Raw genomic sequence first — 22,500 nt, 5'->3', positions numbered from 1 at the left:
ACAGTCACAGTTTCCTATATACCTATGCACCTTCCACAGGTTCTCCAGGTCCATCAGCACACAATAATCGTTCTCGGGCAGACTCCTTACACCTGCTGTATTGAGCCAGTTCTACCTTCCTTCTTGTATCAGAGCATTGCAACACTTTACCAATCCGGCCAGAAGGCAACACCTATATTCATTTACCTTAATATCGACGAAGAGAAAAAAAATACCGAGAGAAAAATAAGTGTACTACCAAAACACATAGACTATATGGATATCATAATAAATCACAAGATCGACATTTTACAGAAAGACAGTAAGGGATCGAATTAAGGTATAAATTAAGTCACTCGGAGGTGGGGGCCGAAAAGCTTCATTTTATTATTCATTTCCATCTCATCTTTTTGTCATTCCGTCTTTTGTCCCCACATGTTTTGTATTGTCCCTTCTATGTTGTCCCCTTGTGGGTTATAAAAATCAGAGTTATTATTGGATTCAGTAGACACACACACAAGCACAGACACACTCACACATTGTATGTACATATACGTGTGAGCATATCAGCTAACTTAAGAGCAACAAATGTACAGATACAATTTTAACATATTGTTATTTGATGATATTCATAATAATAATAATGATAATAATAATAATAATAATAAGATTTTATAGGATTGAGGTAACTCCTTCAGTAGGTATACAGAAGCAAAAAACAAAACAAAAAAACTAATCAAGAAAGTATTAGGTAGCTTAAAAGAATGGTTAGGGGGCAGGTAGCCAGCATGCTACGCATCCAAGACTCCAGAAGCTCCAACAAAACCTGTGATAAAGAGAAATAATAATAAAAATAATTTCAAATTTTGCTTACCAACCACATAGTTCTGGGTTCAGTCCCACTGCGTGACACCATGGGCAAGTGTCTTCTACTATAGCCTCGGGTCAACCAAAGCCTTGTGAGTGGATTTGGTAGATGGAAACCGAAAGAAGCCCGTCGTATACATATGTATATGTTTGTGTGTCTGTATTTGTGCCCCCAACATTGCTTGACAACCAATGCTGGTGTGTTTACGTCCCCGAATCTAGCGGTTCGGCAAAAGGGCCGATAGAATAAGTACTAGGCTTACAAAGAATAATATATTCGACTAAATGTGGTGCTCCAGCATGGTCACAGTCAAATGACTGAAACAAATAAAATATATATGCGTACAGATTTATATGTATATATATATCAATTATATATACCAGTATCTCTGAATATACATACATTGACACATATATTCCTTCTTACCTACTTCATCTAACTTCATTTCAAGTAATTGTGGATGAAATCCTCTAGAGGGAGTATTGATAATCAAGGTAGAGCGATTTCTGTCTAGCTCTGTCGCATTTAGCAACGATGTATCCAGGGCGACAGGATGCTCTTCAAACTGCTTATAGTCTACACAGATATCCAGAATTAATCAACCGGTGTTTTGCTTTGACAAGTGTACGACAAAAATTGTCAAGACAACAAAGATGGATGATTACCTCCAGAAACACGCACTTACAAACGCACACACACACAGATATACTCACACACATGCGTGTGCGCACTTACACATTCTCTACAAGTATATTTATACAAGATACACTCATAAGCTCACACATAACCAGGCACATGAGCGTGCATACGCACACATATATTTCTATCTAAGCACTCACACATACACACACGTTATGTGTATATAACTCTACATTCCGTATATGTGTATTTATGAAAGTCTTTCTGTTTCTCCCTGTGTGAGTGTGTGTATACATACATACATACATACATACATATGCATACACACATATATATATATATACATATATATATATATACATGCACACACACACATATATATATATTTATATATATACACACACGCACTCACACATACACATATATATATGTGGAATAATTACTATGAAGCATTGGGTAGAATATATTGTATAAAAGATCGTGGGTAAGGCCAAACAAATATGTGAATTAATGTAGACTTACCTTGTATTGAATACTTCGGGCTTATGACGCATTTTCAAGAAATTGATGATTGTTTCTCACTCTTTCTAAGCCCTGTAAAAGAAGTCTACATTAATTCATGAATTTCCTTGTGATTTACCTTGCATTTAGTTCGCATTGTTTTGGTATATCTATCTATCTATCTATCTATCTATATATATATATATATATATATATATATATATATATATATATATATATACGCGCGCACACACATATTTTAATTTGCTGATGGCAACGTTTTGAACATGCAAATAAATCTCTTATTCCATTATGCTGGCCACCGTCTAATGACTAGTGAGCCAGTATTATTTCGGGGTTGCATAAAGTTATGCCGATATCATGTAGGATAAATATAATAGTATTAATAATAATAATAGTAATAATAATGCCTGGTGTACCCTTATCAGACGGTTAGTTATGATGGGTATAATGGGCTTCGTATATCTTACCACAGTGTCACTTTGATGGCATGCACTGCTCTCTCACTCAATAATAATAATAATAATAATGTATATATATATATATATATATATATATATACACACAGTTAAAGCTTGGAAGATGTTTGTAAGCCATTTAAGAACACACAAAAACCGTTCGCTTTTTGTGTGTTCTTAAATGGTTTACAAACATCTTCCACGCAGCAATTGTTTTTGTTTCAGCACACGATCTCAGATCAAGTCACTTGCTATGCAGGTATATAACCGCAATATATATATATACATATATACACACGTTCCTCTCCTGAATTGTTCTGATCCAGCTATTTGTATCGAAGTACAGTCTTCTCTCGTTGTGTTCCCATCCCTTTTCCTGTTTGAGGCGGAAGTCTCCTTTGACTCTTTATACCGTCAGCTGACTGTGAATTTAGTATTCGTCTTAATATCAAGCTCCATCCATTGTGTGGGTATTTTTAAGCCAGTGGATGTCTTACTCTACCAATATTTCTTGTTAAAAATCGCAGCTTTCTCTCCGATGACCTTTTTCTATCAGATCTTCATGATTTATCTCGGGCGTATAACCATGCAAGTTTCTTTTTTCATGTGTTTGCCATATAATGTCTGTCTTTGGTCCTTACGTTCAAGTGGATAATACTATTGCTCGGTATACTTTTCATTTCACTTGGTCTGTACCAAGCCTGTTTGTTCCACAGTAGCTCTCTCTCTCTCTCTCTCTCTCTCTCTCTCTCTCTCTCTCTCTCTCTCTCTCTCTCTCTCTCTCTTGCGAACGCCAACTGGCTTTGTTCATCCAACGCTCTCTTCCCGAAGAACTGAACTCTAAATCTCTACTGATAGTGCTTCTCAGACAGATAAAACAACTGACATCTAGCAGCTTTTGGCCTTCGTATATTGGTCGCGTCAACGCTTGGTTGATAGACGACTTTGGTTTTCTGGATGTTAATATTCAAGTCAAGCCTTGTGGTTGTGATGCTGAAAGCAGAATCCGGACCAAATAATATTGTTCTAACCAAGATATGTATGGGGTTAGTTTGCCAACACCATGATGATAAATTTACATGTAAATTGTTCCAAGATTTTGGTTTGTTTCGACAGATTTGTGAATCGGGTGGGGGTTAGGGTTAGGGTTAGATAGAAGAGTGACGAGAGTTGGGCGTCCCTGCAAAAATTCTTATTTTGCTTTCCTTTTTGAAATAGTGTAGTTTAATGAGTTTCCTTAGAATTAGGGGCTTTTTATTTGTATAGAGTGTCTCTCATATACAGGAATGTGAAAGGCTTTGCGATAATCAATGAAAGCCATGCTTAGACGCTTTGCTGTTCCATTGACTTCGGCAACTGTTTCGTTTATCATTAGATCTTCGTATATTTTCCCGACTTCGTTTCTGCTTTTCTTGTAAGATGTTGTTATGTTTCTGCTGGAAAGTATATCTATGATCGCTTATATATTACAGTTATCGGCCTGATGTTGTTGTTTTGGGAATTGTTATTGTTTCCCTTCAGTAACCTGTCGGCTGTTGATTTTGTTTCTGTTCCTTGTGATAACTCAAAGCTGTTGTTATACACATCTTTTATAATTTAAAGAGAAATCGGGTATCTTATCATTTCCAAGCGCCTTACAGGTGCAATCCGTATTGATTGCAGTGACAATTACCTGGCTAGTTAAGCTCGATTATGTTTCTGGTGTCAGTTTTTTTTTGTTTTCCTTCTGACATTTCTTATATATTGAACATCATGTTGGATCTATATGCTCTCTCTCAATATTCTTGGAATTATTATTCTCGTTGATTTATCTTACACTGTATGATTTCTTTTGTTACTCTCTCCCTAGAATCGCTTAGCATATTCTTTACAGACATAATCGCTTACATTTAACATTTCTTAAAGTATTTAATTCTGCAAGAATGTGGGTGGTAGTATTATGAAGTAGGTCTCTTTGGCAAGACTTAACATTGCGAAAGGATGCTAATCTTACTCCGCTTCGCATTGACCTATTTTCCCTGCCAGAGTACGATGTACATGTTACATTAGAATTGCGCATCGCAGTCTTCACTCTGTAGTAATCATGCAGCTGCCGTTGTTTGACATGTTGCATTAAACCTACCCTCATTCTCAGATGGCTGGCTACGAGCATGTTTGTTTTGAAGAAATACCAGTGCTTGTATAAAGCACATATGTGGTTAAATGTCTTTTTAAACCTTTATACATACTACACTGGTTTGTCTGTTATGCACCATTCAACACTCACTCGTCCATATATTGTTGATTTGTTGATTCATGTCGAATATACGGAATATAGCCTATCGTGAACATCGAGTCGCTACCTTTCTTTGACAAGGAAGAGTGACTTGCCATTTTCTGTTTTGTGGATCTGGCGAAAGAATTTTTAGGTGGATGTAGCTGAAAGCTTTAAAAGACAGAGCTTTATCATCCAGCCAAGCCTCACCAACGTCTAATACCACTGAAGAGGAAGGTAAGGACAGAGAAAGAGGCATTATCCTTGAGTAAATTTTATAAAAACTGGTTAAGAGAGACTAAACGAGTTTAACCAAATATGTGGCTTTTGCGCAAGAAGCAAAATTTGTAAAGAAAAGTACTTGGCCTTTGGCGTGTTAAACTATTTCGGGCTTCTTTACGCTGTTACAAACTGCCTGCTTTGTATTTGGGGAAGCATTTTCTCATCCATAATTTGTTGTTCTATACGGTTATTCCTATTTATTAAGATTTATTTAAATTTTGTAACTCGGAATCTTGGGGTTAGTAACCTGCACTCTTAACCACTACGCCATATGCCCGTGGGCATATGTACATAATTCCTCATCTCTTAAATATAGAACTGGAATGCAATGGAAGTTGGAATAGAAAACTAAATCAGCTTGGAGAAGATCAGCGAAAAGTCGAATAAACTGGTAGCGCTACCACCAACACCACCACTGGTCCTCCGTCGGTTACGACGATGTGGGTTCCAGTTGATCCTATCAACGGAATGGCCTGAGCACTCCATAGACACGTGTACCGTTAATGAAGTCCTCAGGGAGATTCAGCGTGACACAGAGTGTGACAAGGCTGGTTCTTTGAAATACAGGTACAACTCATGTTTAACGGCTGAGTGGACTGGAGCAACGTGAAATAAAATGTCTTGCTCAAGGACACAACGCGTCGCTGGGAATTGAACTCACGACCTTACGATCGTCAGCCGAATACCCGAGCCACTAGCAATGCGCCTTCACAACACCACCGCGAACAACAACAATAACTACAACAACAACAACAACATTTTAGGGATAATGTTTTTACTCCATATTAATCTCCAACAAATTTTTATTTGCTGTTTGCCTTAATATTTCCTTTTTCTGCTTTGCCCAAAATCTTGGTCTCTTGTGGCCCATAAAAGGAAACATTATTGTTGCTGCTTACATCATGAACCCCACGGGGATCCTTCGACTTTTTCCATCCAAAGAAATTTTAAAACCAATTTTTTACACCCTATTACTTATCGCTTGATCTACCTGGGGTTCCGTTGTTAAAATGTTTTATTATTGTTGTTGTTGGTAGCTGTGAATGGTCTCATTCCACAGTGCTCCACTTAAAGAATATCGCCTTCCAGGATTATGCAATGGGGAAATAAAGGTTTTTCAGGGATTCATATGAACGATGGTCTTCGAAATATTTGAAAGCCCCTTCTTATTCTCCTGACCTTGGACATTAGGTTTCTTCGGAAACGTATATACTATACACAGAGAGCACACTATCACGGTATCGACCAGAACATCAGGTGCTGTATTACACCGCTGGCCACTATGCACTTCCAGTTCTTTCTTGATTGCGCCATTCTTTTCTATCTTGACCCAAAATTACTTAACATCGTCGTGGAGGCGTTCCAAGTGGAGGCCTTCCATCCAGAACTTATACACATATTTTTTTTAGTTAATATGCATTTTATTAAGGCGGCGATCTGGCAGAATCGTTAAGTACATCGGATGAAATGTCTAACGGTATTTCCTCTGCCGCTACGTTCTGAGTTCAAATCCCGCCGAGGTTGACTTTGTCTTTCATCCTTTCAGGGTCAATAAATTAAGTACCAGTAAAACATTGGGGTCGATGTAATCGACTACTCTCCTCCCCGAAATTTCAGGCCTTGTGCCTATAATATTTATTTATTTGCTACTGCTTCAACTGTGGAGGAGGGTGGCTTAGGGGTTAGGGTACTGGACACATGATCGTAAGATGTGCAGTTTCGATCCTTGGACCGGGTGATGCGTTGAAATCTTGAGCAAACACTTCATTTCACGATGCACCAGTCCATCAAACTGGTAAAAATGACATTATTTACATTTGACGGATATTTGTCTTCATCTTGTTTGTTGTTAACACATTGTTTTGGCTGATATACCCTCCAGCCTTCATCAGGTATCTTGGGGGAAATTTCGAACCTGGGTTCTCATTCCTTATTATTATTATTATGGTCACTGACTGGAATTGAACTCGGAATCTTAGGGTTAGTAGCCCGCACTCTTACCCACTACGCCATATGCCCGTGGGCAATTATGGAGTGAATTTTAGTGCTTATAAATACACCCCATATTTGCCCTCGGGCATATGGCGTAGTGGGTAAGAGTGCGGGCTACTAACCCTAAGATTCCGAGTTCGATTCCAGTCAGTGACCTGAATAATAATAATAATAATAATAATAATGATAATAATAATAATAATAATAATAACAACAACAACATCGGGAAATACCTTAGGAATGAGGACCGAGGTTTGGAATTTCCCCAAGACATTTGACGAAGGCTGGAGGGTATATCAGCCGAAACGTTGTGTTAACAACAAACAAGATGAGGACAAATATCCGTCAAATGTAAATAATGTAAATAATGTACATAATTCCTCATCTCTTAAATATAGAACTGTAGTGGCAAAAATGCGTAATAAAGAGACGGACGGGCATCCCGTCCAGGCGGGGAATATATACACCATGGGAAGCGCGAAACCGGCCCTTATGATTCCTATATGACCCGAGAATGAACTTTACTTTTACTGCTTCAATATAGCTAGGTGTGGAGCAGTGAAAGGGACACCGATAAAAAGGTGGTAGCAACGAATACGCCGCATCAGATTCTATGAACTCTGGATTAAATAAAAGTAAAGAGAAAGAATGATAAGAATTGAAAAGACACAATTATAAACACTGAGCGTCTCGAAAAGCGAAAGACGAATTTAAATGACGACAACTCCATTAACAGCGACTCATAGTCACAAGGAGATGATCGTTACCAGCCATTTCTTAGAAAATAAGGAACGGAAGCGGTGAGTCACAGAATGCAGTGCCGCTATTCCTGACGAATTTATCAAGAAACGGACAAAGGATGGGCTTCGACAAGTCTTCGAAAGAGCAGTTAGAGTAGCTGTTTCCAACCAGGGTTCATATGGCCCTTGGGAGTCTGTATGACCCTTGGGGGTGGTCCATGTAAGATTTTGTTGTTAAAATATATCTGCAAGGCGCAGGAGTGGGTGTATGGTAAGTGGCTTACTTATCAACCACATGGTTCCGGGTTCAGTCTCACTGCGTGGCACCTTGGGCAAATGTCTTCTACTATAGCCTCGGGCCGATCAAAGCCTTGTGAATGGATTTGGTAGACGGAAACTGAAAGAAGCCTGCCGTATATATATATATATATATATATATATATATATATATATATATATATATATGTATGTATATGTTTGTGTGTCTGTGTTTGTCCCCTCACCATCGCTTGACAACCAATGTTGGTGTGTTTACGTCCCCGTAACCTAACGGTTCGGCAAAAGGGGCCGATAGAACAAGTACTAGGCTTACAAAGAATAAGTCTTGAGGTCGATTTGTTCGACAAAAGGCGGTGCTCCAACATGGCCGCAGTCTAATGACTAAAAAAATAAAAGAATAAAAGAATAAATCAGGCGCAGGAGTGGATGTGCGGTAAGTAGCTTCCTTACCAACGACATGGTTCCGGGTTCAGTCCCACTGCGTGGCATCTTGGGCAAGTGTCTTCTACTATAGCCTCGGGCCAACCAAAGCCTTGTGAATAGATTTAGTAGACGGAAACTGAAAGAAGCCCGTCGTATATACGTATATATATATGTGTGTGTGTGTGTGTGTGTCTGTTTGTCCCTCCACCATTGCTTGACAACCGATGGTGGTGTGTTTACGTCCCCGTAACTTAGCGGTTCGGCAAAAAGACCGATAGAATAAGTACTAGGCTTACAAAGAATAAGTCCTGGGGTTGATTTGTTCGACTAAAGGCGGTGCTCCAGCATGGCCGCAGTCAAATGACTGAAACAAAAGAATAAAAGAATAAATTAGTTATATTTCTGCAATACACAAAAGATTTTAACAATTTTTTAATTACATTTTTAATGATATTTAAATCTAAAAATATAATGGGATTTTTTAAAACATCGAATGACGAGAGGGGTCCATCCAAGTAAAATAGAATCAAAGGGGTGCATAGGCCAAATAATGGTTGAGGTAAAGGAAGCCGAAGCTGATTTGTGGAAGCAAATATACCTTATTCACTGGCGCATTGTGCATGAAATCTTGTGCCTGGTTTTAAGACTCGAAATCAGGCGAAAAAACAAAGAAAGCTGCTGTCCCAAATTTTTGTAATTTTCGTTTTTAACACGCATCAGGCACTGAAGTCGATTAAATCTAATATAGATCTTTGTAAAATAGCTTTTATTTATGTCAGGTCATCCTATTATTATTGTATTTGAAGACGCTTCATTCACAGAATTGTTAGAGTGGCTGACAAAATGTCTTGTCGTGTCCATTCATGTTTGTTTGTTTTCTGGGTAAAAGTCTCGCTGTACTCAATTTTGCGTTTGATCGTTCAGGAACCGAGAAAATGTATAAACAGTCGATATAAACAACTGCCACCCCCACCATCCTCCAAATATCTATTCTTGTGCTTATGACAGAAATCCTTCCGGGGTCCGTATGTGTCTTTAAACTTTTTTGCACCGATAAACACAATGGTGCTCCTGCACCGAAATTTCTGGCCTACTAACGATATTCTAAACAATTGAAAAACTAGTAGTCATAGTAGTAGTAGTTGTAGTAATAGTGGTAGTAGTGGTAGTAGTAGTAGTAGTGGTAGTAGTAGTAGTAGTTGTAGTAATAGTGGTAGTAGTGGTAGTAGTAGTAGTAGTAGTAGTAATAGTAGTAGTAGTAGTAGTAGTAGTAGTAGTAGTAGTGACAAGTGGAGAACGTTGACATTTACAATGAGCATAGAGCTTCGAAAATTGATCTAAATAACACGAAAAGACGATTAAAGTTGGAAAGACGTTTTTTGAGTGAATGGATCTCACAGTTGCTTCTGAGATCACCAACCAACGTTCAATTTGCTAGAAATATCAACCAAAATCTCCATCAAATCAAGCTCTAACCGTCTTATAATGCGAAGGATACATTCGATAATGTCCAAGTAACACTATGTTTAAAAGAGACAGTTCTATTACAGATTAAATGGCTTTCAAAATAATGTTGCTCGATCAGAACTAAGTTGGAATTAAACAACAACAACAACAAGGACAAAAATGAAAGACAATAATGGCTTCTAACTCTGATATGAAAACATCGGAAGTGTAATATTTCTTCAATGACAAACTGCCCTTCTCGGTTTTTGTTTTAGTTGAGTAGAACATTCTCTGCATACATTATTTTGTCGTTTACAATACCTTTAATGCAAAGATGAAGGAAATTCACTCAACGCCAATATGAACTTGTGGTTGTAACATTTGTCGATATCCGGCTTCTTCACTGCAAGGCTGGATTCCATTATCGTTCGTTCACCGGTTACTGATCACAACGCTGATGTTCAGAATAGAAGATTATCTCCCTCAATATACTTTTCCACTCTACAGCTCATTATTTCCTGGTGCCTTTTATCTCAGGGAACAACAGGAACTGGAAGAATTTCTCTTGGAACCCATTATTTCTATGCTGTTTCATAAAGAATTATGGATCCCTTACACAACGCCAACGTTCTCAAATAATAATAACTGGAACCACCCACAACACCACCACCACCACCACCACCACCACCACCACCACCACTACTACTACTACTACTACTACTACTACTACTACTTTCTTCTATAGTCCTTTAGGCACAATTTCAGTGGAGGGGGCTAGCCGATACTTATATTGTCGACTCCGAAGGAAAGAAAGTCAAAGTTCGATCTCGAGAAATTTGAACTCAGAACGTGAAAACGGACGGAATGCCGTCAAGCATTTTGTCCGGTGTGCTAACGATTCTGCTAACTCACCGCCTTAATAATAATTATTTCAAATTTTTGTCACAAGGGCAGCTTGGGGGTGGGTTGGGGGGATGAGTTGATTACATCGACCCCAGTGTTTAACTGGTACTTATTTTATAGAATCCCGAAAGGATGAAAGGCAAAGTCGATCTCGGCGGAATTTGAACAATAATAACAGCAACAACAACACCACCACCACCAACAACAACAACAATAACAATAATGATAATAATAACAATGATAATAATAATAATAATAATACTAATACTAATAATAATAATAATAACAACAATAATAATAATAATGGCCTAAAATTTTGCCACAAGGGCAGCAATTTGGGGTGCGGTGATGAGTCGATGACATCGACCCCAGTGTTTAACTGGTACTTATTTTATTGACCCCCAAAGGATGAAAGGCAGAGTCGACTTCAGCAGAATTTGAACAACAACAACAGCAGCAACAACAACAATATGGCTTTTAATCTTAACTGATTGGAAGTGTTATCATGTACATTGTTTTGTCTTGGAATAAAAGATGGACTACAGCAAATATTCTGCTCAATACCACAGATTTGCTTGTCACTTGTTTGACCTTAACCAGTTGACTATGTCCTTTGGTGGCTGGCGATATGTGCATCTCTGATCACGAGCAGAAGTAGTGGGGGAGCATCATAGCCATGTGTTGAGAGAAATTCTTTAGGGTTTGGATAATTCACCTCTGGAAACATGGGCGTTTTGTTCAACATTCTTAAACAATCCTTATTCACGGACCTTTTGAGCGGGATGGGCTACTCGACCTGACAAAATTCTAACTGGGCCCCACCTGTAAGGTCATGTGCGGTTTATCTCGATATGAGATCACCATGTCGCGCACATATGGTTGTGATGCATGTGCCTGATGTACCCTTATCAGACTAGTAGTCATGGTGGGTATACTGGGCTTCGAATATTTTACCCCTGTGTCACTTTGATGGCATGTACTACTCTCTCACTCAATAATAATAATAATATTAATAATAATAATAATAATAATAATAATAATAATAATAATAATAATAATAATAATAATAATAGTAATAGTTGCCTATTAATCGATCCATCATGTCCGTTTGACTACAGAATTGTAAAGAAAGACGAAAAATAAAAAAAATCTCTTAAAATTTGGAATTGCAAGAATTTGGAATATGAAAAGTGTAAAGGTTGTGCCTTTAATAAATTGGCGCATTGGGAACTGTAAGCAAAGATATAGAGAAATGGTCGAAGGAGATTAGAATAGAATATCCTGTAGAGCTCCTACAGAAAGTTAGCCTTTTAGCTACCGGAAAGGTTATCCGGCGGGTCTGAAATACTTGAAAGAATATTAAAAGTTTGTGGCTATCAAACGTTAGAGGTAGTAACCCGCTCCCCACATAAATTCTATCAGGAATAAGTACGAACCTGAGTCAAGTCAACAATAATAAGAATAATTTCTTACACTGGCACAAAATTTAAGGAGAGCAATCGATTATATCGAACCCAATATTTAACAAGTATTGTACTTGATCGACCCCAGAGGGTGGAAAAGAAAATCGATATTGGCGGTATTTGAACTAAGAAAAAAAAAATCCAGAATATCTTTCGCAAAGCATTTTTCATGATTTTTCTAATATACCACTTGAATAATGTTTTATAATATTGCTTTTATTGTTTGGGGAAGGAGCATAACCGATTTTATCTTTAACAGTATTCTGAAATTTTTCCTGTAAATGTTTAAGAATAATAAAAAAAAATGTCTGTTAATTATTTATGACCGCTTTTGTTTATGCATTTACGAAAGCCGACTGGTGTGTGTTGTGCTGCTTCGGAATTAGGAAAAGTAGAGGTTAAAACTTGTGTTATGAAGTCGTTAGCACCAGAAACCAGATACTCTTGAGAATGTGAATTCTATGTGCAGGGTTATCTGACAGATCATGGGACAGACTTCATTGCACGAAAAATAGTTCTTCTTTATCAGAGAGACTTTACAATCATCAAAATGAAATACTTGACAAGTGAGAATAATAATAAAAAAACTGAGATCTTTTCTTCGCAACGTTGAAGATATAAGACTGAGGAAATTGCTGGCGACAGCTTAATATAAATCAGTCTAGTCTCTGTGTTAACTTGCCGAAGAAAGGCTACATATGTGTCTCTACAATACATTTATCTATACGAACCGTGTTGTCCTATAATGCAGGTAACTAGGTGATGAGTAAGATAAAAAGCAAAGAATTTTCCACAACAAATATCTATATTCTCACTCCATCGTTCAATAATCAAACAAATTTAGTGACACGCAACTTTATAAGTGTTCTGTCTGCAGGCAAGTGTATGTAGACATTGTCGATTAGTCGTTGGCATCAGCGATATGTCATTCGGACACATTTTCAGAATGGACAACAAAAATTTCCATTAATATCACCAACAAAATATGGCAACAGAATTCGACTAACTTCCATAGTTAGCAATATTTCCGTCTCCCAGTGACTTTGCATACTATTTCACTGTTATGGAGAGATTATTTAGAAACACACGATCTACTAAAGTTTGCCTCGAAAATGCTTCTATGGAAGATTTAAAGGATCATAATATATTTTATTATTCTAATAACTGTGGTGCATGCGACTCTAAAAGTATTAAGGAATTTAAATATTAAATGAAGTAGTTTAATGAATCTAATGTAGTGAACATTAAAATTTAACTAGAAATATATCTGCGTCATTGACTAATATTAAATTTCTTTTCATGGCATCAAAGGGAGATAAAATCGTAGAACACTTAAGTAAATGCATAAGACTTGTTAGATTAGAAAAGTATAATTCCTTAGAAATTTAGCAACTCATTTGTAATTTACCAAACTGATTGTTCTTTTTTCATGTGGATGGCATCTCTGAATTATAACATGTGCTTCAGAGAGGCCACCGAAGATGAATTCATGTATACAAGATAGATTCTATGAGCATTATTATACTCGAAAATTTACCAGTATGAAAGCAAATTTATGATAGTTCAGTTATCTTTTGTACCTTTTTAATTGAGGCTTATCAAGTGTTGGTGTTCACATCTGAATCGTATGACCCTTTAGAACATGTAGACATCTTGTTAAAGCTTCGCATCAACAGGGAAGTGAATGACAAATAGACATCAAAACTATATATTCATGCAAATTATATTGTTTTTTACGTAATCGAACAAAACCAGCAATCTCCACACTAGGATAAAGTTATAACCGATTTCATTTGAATCAATGGAGTAAGGTAAAGTTAGTACAGGTGAGATTAGAATCCAGAATTCTTCCTTTTCTAACCATCCACTGTCCCTGTTGTTGCAATTAAAGTATTGCAAATATGTTATTTACAAATGAAGTACAAATTATTTACCTCTGTGCGTATTCAAAGATAAATGTCAAGCAAACCATTCTGATTAACATCGATCTTTGTTTTATTTAGTGCAGACAAAATCCAGACCGACGGATCTACAAGCGCCACAAATTATATATAATGACGAGTTTTGTATTAAAATCCGCTTTACATTGTTACTGCATCATCACCGGGGATCAGACGTTAAGCTCTCATTATCAGAGATAGTTACAACCGATTTCCTGAGACATGACCAAACTTTCTTCCTTTATCTTTTGCATTAAGTCTATTTTTCCGTAGACAGAAATTACATTTTAAGTCTTTGCACTGAAATATTATCGTTGAACATTCCATTAAAAATTATTAAAAGCTCGGAACCGAGTATTACTTAGCTCCAGAATCAAATCTACGCAACAAAATGGCAAAAATAATAAACAAAAATATGCGATATAAGAATTATTGGTTTCATATAGTGAGATAAAGACAAATCTTAGCAAGTTTTGAGATAATTTTTGTTTCAGGAAAATTATTCGGGACATAAGTTACGTTTTAACCCGTTCACTCTGGTCGTTATTGGAGTCTTTTCTCGGAAGTCTGTTTTTGTTTTTACACACACACACAGGCACACACAGACACACACAGACACAGACACAGACACAGACACACACACACACACACACACACACACACAGACACACACACACAGACACACACACACAGACACACACACACACACACACACACACACACACACACACACACACACACACACACACACACACACACACACACACACACACACACACACGTCTGTGATAAGCTCAGACATTGCTTTGGGTTGTTTCCTTCGCAGTTGATTTAACAATTGCTTCAATTAATCAGCCTGGAGAATAAATCTATCATGCGCCTTATTAGTCCGACTATAGCTAGTTGGTGGCACCTGAACAACGTTACTAATGAGAATATGGGATTAGAGGAGAAAGTGAGCGAGAGACAGTATGTAAGAAAGAAAGGATACGAAGACGGGGAAGAAACAGTGAAAGGAAGGAAGAGAGAAAAGAGAAACAGGATTGTGATTGTAGAAGAGAAGATACGAAGGTATTCTATCAGATACTAAAGAAACAATTGAGAAGTAAGGAAAAGAAAGTATGAGACAATCAGAGATAGTTAAAATTAGACAAATAGAGATATATAGATGGATACATAGAAAGATAGAGAGAGAGAGAGGAGAAAGGGAGAGAGAGAGTAAAGGAGAAGAAAAATAACTAAAGTCAAATTGAATACAACGAAGGAAAGAATTAAATACAAAGTTGACTTTAAGACTTAAGCACACACACACACACACACACACGCGCGCGCGCGCATACATGCGTGCGCACACATATAAAAGCAGAGCTAGAGGAACTTAGTGGTGGCTTACGTCGGCAGAGATTATTTATAAAAAGACTTTTTATTAAAAGTTGCAATTCGCATTAATTCGTATCCACACCCACGAACATTGCTATCTTATATACTAAGGCCGACAAAGAGTGTCAATATGTCTATTTGTAGTCGAAAAACTTTTTCGGCCCTCATCCTTCCTTCCTAAGTCAGAACTCATACTGTTTGTAAAGGTGAGAATTCCGCAGCGGAGATGAACTGACTTGTTTGTTAGTTTATCCGCCCACTCTCAAGATATGAAACAGAAAGTGCAAGATGGAAGGGGGGAAAAAGACTACACAGTACATTAAGTATATCCCCGAATATCGCGGGTGTTACGTTACAAAACCCACTGCACTAAGTGAAAATCCGCAAAATAGAAACAGTAATATATTGTATATTTATTATTATTATTTTTATAATTTGTATATATTTATTTTATTATAAATGCCAAACAACTCCCCACACTCACCTCCCGCGTTTCGTTTCCCATACAGTATGTGCGATTCTTTGTTTACTCATCTACGGTACATTACGCATTTTCTTTTAATATATTTTAATTAATTTGTTATGCAGTGGAGTACTGTAATGTATCTTTATTTATTAATTTATTAATCTTTAGGCATGGAAATGCTTATTTAACCACAGAAATAATTAAAATCTAAAAAAATTTAACTATCTATTGGCTGCAGAAACCTACATTATACTGAGGAGTCCACGATATAAATTTACATATATTAACCAGAAAAATCCGCGATGTACTGAGGCCACGATAGGTGAACCGCAATATGGCGAGTGATCACTGTACACAAACGGGAACACATGCGCGCACACACGCACGCACGCACACACACACACACACACACACACACACACACACACACACACACACACACACACACACACACACACACACACACGAGTGTATACATGTATATATGCAGGTGTCACTCGCATTACAGAAGCACCTTGCGCACCTGAAAATCTGACTGTTGTCTGGACATCTGTAACGCGTGACCTCTTTTCCGAAATCACTGGCGTATACGTTTACCCGCTACGGAATTTCACGTTTAAGCATGATTTTGAGACACAATTCTTACGTAACGTAGATGATACTTGTGAGCGCACTGTTACACACACACACACACACACACACACACACACACACACACACACACATTCGGATTGCCTAACGAAGGTGTCTGGACCGAAACTTAATAATTTATATATATATATCATCTAATACAGTTTGATTTGGTTCCCTGCGTATATATATACATACACACACACATATATCTGTGTGTGTGTGTGTGTATTCATGTATGTATATAGATATATATATACACACACGCACAAACACCCGTATGCATATATATGTACACGTATATTTACATACTTGTACATGCATATACATACATACATACATATATATATATATATATATGTATATATATGTATATATATATATATATATATATACATACATATATATATACATACATATACATGTGTATGTATGAGGATGTGCATGTGTGTTTATGTATGTCTGTAGATGCATCTTGCATTTTGTGTCTTTCTCGATGACAGTTCCAGCCTAAATACAACTGTTGCAAATTTAATGCTTCATAAGTGACACGAATTTGCAGTTTTATATTTCATTGATATTAGAGACCAAATCACGGTCGTTTCGATCGGTTATGATCTCGTAATATGTGGTACGTCACTGTAACATTATTTCTCAATTGACAATGTCTATGTAGAATGACAATTCAACACAGCGGCAAAATAACTCGTACCATAGCATAAAGTAGAAATATTAGCAACATAAAGCGGCGAGTCGGCAGAAACGTTAGCACGCCGGGCGAAATTCTTAGCGGTATTTCGTCTGTCTTTTCGTTCTGAGTTCAAATTCCGCCGAGGTCGACTTTGCCTTTCGTCCTTTCGGGGTCGATTAAATAAGTACCAGTTACGCACTGGGGTCGATATAATCGACTTAATTCGTTTGTCTGTTCTTGTTTTTCCCCTCTGTGTGTAGCCCCTTGTGGGTAGTAAAGAAATAAGAAATATTATCAAACCTCTGTGTGTATGTGAATGCACACACACACACACACACACACACACACACACACACACACACACACACACACACACACACACACACACACATTAGATGTTATTTCATTTAGTAACAATTTGTCTCAACTCCATGCAACTTATAGCTTCGTAGGCTCGTAAAACAAACCTAACACATCTGACGTTTTGAGGTCAAGTAACAGGAAATGAAACGACTTCAAGATGGCTGCTTGATGTTAAATGTCTATTAGTCAACGCAGGTCACGTGATGTCAATGTCCTGGAAATGCTCTCTGGTCCATGTGGTCGGACTGGATGGTGAATGACATCTGTCGTCACTATGTCTGGAGGCTGCGGTAGCACTTATTTAGCGTTATTGCGTCTGCTGTTAGAAATGTGCCTTCGCGGGTTAGTAGAGGACTAGCATTATAGCATCGACAGCCTTTCCTTGGGACCTATCAGATTTGGTAGCACTGGATTAAAATTTGGTTGTGCTTCGTTGGGACTGTCGTTACGATTAGAGCTGCAGCCTATACTGGTTGGAGGAGCTAAGTGCTGTGCTCTTCCTTTGAGCAAAGGGCCGGCCAGCTTAAGGTGGTATTGTAAGCCAAAACGATTTAATTCCAAGATTTATTTATGTGTAACAACTGAATGAATTGAATAAAAGCATCCAAATATGAAACATCATGAAAACCGTTCACAATGAAGTCCTTCTTGAGCGACACATTTTTCCATTCGAGTCAACAGAGAAATACACAAAGTATTTATGGAATTTCGATATACTGTCGAGGGGGCTTTGGTCCAACCCTGTATATATATATATATATATATATATATATATATATATATATATATAAATGATCCGTTGTCTTCTGCTGAACCGGGGTCATCCCTTGACCCTAAGGTCACAGCAGGTCCTCATCTAATGGAGAGTACACGGCGTAAAATGTGTGCGGAACCTAACAACACTAGGTAAGGCACTGAACTTGCAATCTTGGGGTTAGTAGCCCACGGGCATATAGCGTAATGGTTAAGAGCGCGGGCTACTAACCCCAAGACTGCGAGTTGAGTTCCAGGCAGTACCTTGAATAAATAAATAAATAATAATAATAGTGATAATAATAATAATAATAATAATAATAATAATAATAATAATAATAATAATAATAATAATAATAATAATAATAACATCAGCAAAAAATACTTTAGGAATGAGAACCCAGGGTTGGGTTCAAAATTCCACCAGGACACCTGATGAAGGCTGGAGAGCAAATCAGCCGAAACATTGTGATAACAACAAACGACATGAGTAAACATATCGTCAATGTAAATAATGTAAATAATCTACAGAAGTCTTCATCTCTAAAATATAGAACAGTATATATGTATATATATATATATATATATATATATATATATATATATATATATATATATATATAGATATGCAGGGCAGGGAATCGTCAATTAGTAATAAAATTAATAATCAACAATTTTGCCGGGTAGCTCAGTATGAAAAAACCTTCTTCGGTAAAAAACATTTATAATTATAAATATATAGGGATTGACAGGGATTGACTGCTATTTCTGAATTCTCAGTATGTTGGAGAAGCAGGTTACTGTCAATCCCTATATATTTATAATTATATATATATATATATATATATACGTAGGTAAAGCAAATTTTAGAGGTAATACTTGATAATTGTAAGCACCTGTATATGCCAGAGAGTGGCCGAGGTGTTCTGTTTTAATTTTACGTTTTTAATTTATATCTATCTATCTATCTATCTATCTATCTATCTATCTATCTATCTATCTATATATATATCTGTAAATATAATATATGACAATTATTCAGTAGCCATGATAAAACATCCAAAACTCGGAGTTTTATCATGGCTACCGAATAATTGTCACATAATATATTTACAGATAAATTCCTCTATTTACATAATAGCGAGGTTTTTTTCATCCTTTTGTTGTCTTGCCATTTCTATCAATAATATATATACATATATAAAATTCATCCTAGCTTATATTAACAACTAGCTTGGTTGTATTAAGGTTGGAAGAATCCGAAGCATTTGTATCTTGCATTCTCTGTTCTGTTCACTGAACTTTCCTTGTGTATCGCTAACAAAGGCTTGGAATTACCATAGAAAGCCTACATCATTGTTGATATTATGTTATATCCCTACTTGACATTCATAAAATAGATTCATTTATCTTCTTATGCCACAGTGGCGAATACTGAAAATAAAACATGAACAGTTTCAGTTAATCGAAACAGACAAGATATGCTACTGATTAGGCACACACACACACACACACACGCGCGCACACACACACACACGCGCGCACACACACACACACACACACACACACACACACACATACACACACACACACACACACACACACACAATTAGGTAGTATATAAATATATATATATGTATGCATGTATATACACACACACACACACATATATATATATAGACATATATTTATTTACATTATGTACATTTGACGGATATTTGTCCTCATCTTGTTTGTTGTTAACACAACGTTTCGGCTGATATACCCTCCAGCCTTCATCAGGTATCTTGGGGAAATTTCGAACCTGGGTTCTCATTCCTAAGGTATTTTTTGATGTTATTATTATTATTATTATTATTATTATTATTATTATTATTATTATTATTATTATTATTATTATTAAAAGAAGAGTGCCATTGTTATCTAGTGAACGATATTTCGACATCTTGTGTCTTCAACTGGTTCAAAAAATAAATTTGTCAATCTACTTCATTTTGGTTAATATAGAAAGGACTGAGGTAACTCCTCCTGAAGATATAGAGTCAAAATTAAAAGGTTTAAAGAATTGTTCAAGCATACCAAGATACACAGTTCCCGTGACTGTAGTCTCCGCGAAGAAAGAAACAAAGTTTCATACACCTTTGACTTACTCATACCAAGCGAAACATTCACTTTCGGTGTATCTTGTTTCCATTCAAGAAATTCAGGTGTCTTCTCGCTTCCCCAAATCCTGATTAACCTTTCCACTAAACAAAATTTTGTTGATTAAATCGGCACTGTCAATTTAATCAATAAACTCAGCGCAGATAGACATTATTTTGTTTCTTTTCTTTTGTACAAAGACATGAAAGCATTCAACACACATTTATGTGCAGACTCTTTTAATCATTGCAACGTAAATAGAATAATTTCTTCATACATAACGATTTAGTCTTTAACCGTAATTCTCAGTAAGTTAAAAATAAATGATAGTTAAAAGACGTCAGGAGTTTAAAGGCGTTTAACTTGGTGATAGGGTTTCTCACGTCAAGTTCTTTCCGTCAAGCCTCACAAGTCTCGAAGTTAACCAACAGGAACGTCAGTATATGCCGGCAGATTGAGATTACATACATACATACATACATACATACATACATACATACATACATACATACATAGATCTACGCATGTCTACGCATACATATATATATATCTATGCATACATACATCCATACATGCATACATACATACATATATCTACGCATATCTACGCATATCTACGCATACATACAAACATACATACACACACACATACAAATATATGTATACATACATACATACAATCATTCATTCATGCATACATACATACATACACAATGCATACACGCATACATGCGTACATACATACAAGCATACATACATACACACATACATACATACATACATATATACATAAATACATAACAGAAAGCTAACGATCAGCGAGTTATTGAGAAATTTACAGCTACTCTACCCGGATTACAAGTTCAGGTTAGTACCTGTAATTATCGGGGCACTGGAATATGTATCAAATTAACTAAGCACCAATCTTGAAATATTAGGCTTTTCAAAACCAGAAAAGAGAAAGCTGATTCGAAGACTACAGATTCAAGCCATTACTGCACTGGAATTGTAAAAATGTATAACACGTTTCAGAAGTTTAACATTTAAATATACATATGCAGGTGTAGACATGCATGAGAATACATACGTCAAGCAAAATATAGATATCTGCACATGCACACATTCCAAATGCTGCACATATACACACATACATGCAAAAATACACTGTTTGCTGTTGCTGAAATTCCTATGAAGGGCCTTGGATCTAGGTTAGAAACCAGCTCTTTCTCTATTGGCAAGAAATCTTGAACTAAAACTGAATAATATATATGTATATATATATATACATAATAATAATAATAAAGGGTAAAAATCATTAATGATCTTTACCAGGTGGTTAGCGCGGAAATAAAACGTCATAGGTAAATTTTATAAATATTTCATAATTATATAAATAATTATAACAAGGACTTGGCTTGCGCCTCACCACGCACTGAAAAATAGACCTCAAATAGACACTATTACCAGACGTCTATTTTCCAGTGCATGGTGAGGCACTATTCAAGTCCTTGTTATAATTATGAATATAATTATAAAATATTTATATATATACATGTATAGTTGAAACTTATAGAAAAACAAAAGACGAAGACAGGTGTACAAGCAACAAGAAGGTGTATTAGTTTAAACACATATATGTGTGTGTGCATGTGTGCGCGCGTGTGCGTTAATTGTAAAGACTCATAGATGTCTGACAATCATTCAAATTCGATTTAGTTTTGATGTGAGCTTGCAACAAGCTTTCAGTTCTTATTTTCTCTCGTATAGAGTAGATGACAGCGAGAATGTTCCATGGCTAATATTCCTAGTCTAAAAGAAATGATACTTTAGGCAGGTGCCAACAGTTCACAAGATCAGCTAGATCCTTAAGCAACAAATTCTATATAC

The sequence above is a fragment of the Octopus bimaculoides genome, chromosome 2, assembly GCF_046866305.1.
Source record: "Octopus bimaculoides isolate indiv1 chromosome 2, ASM4686630v1, whole genome shotgun sequence".
Taxonomy (NCBI): Eukaryota; Metazoa; Mollusca; class Cephalopoda; order Octopoda; family Octopodidae; genus Octopus; species Octopus bimaculoides.
This window is presented reverse-complemented; position numbering follows the sequence as displayed.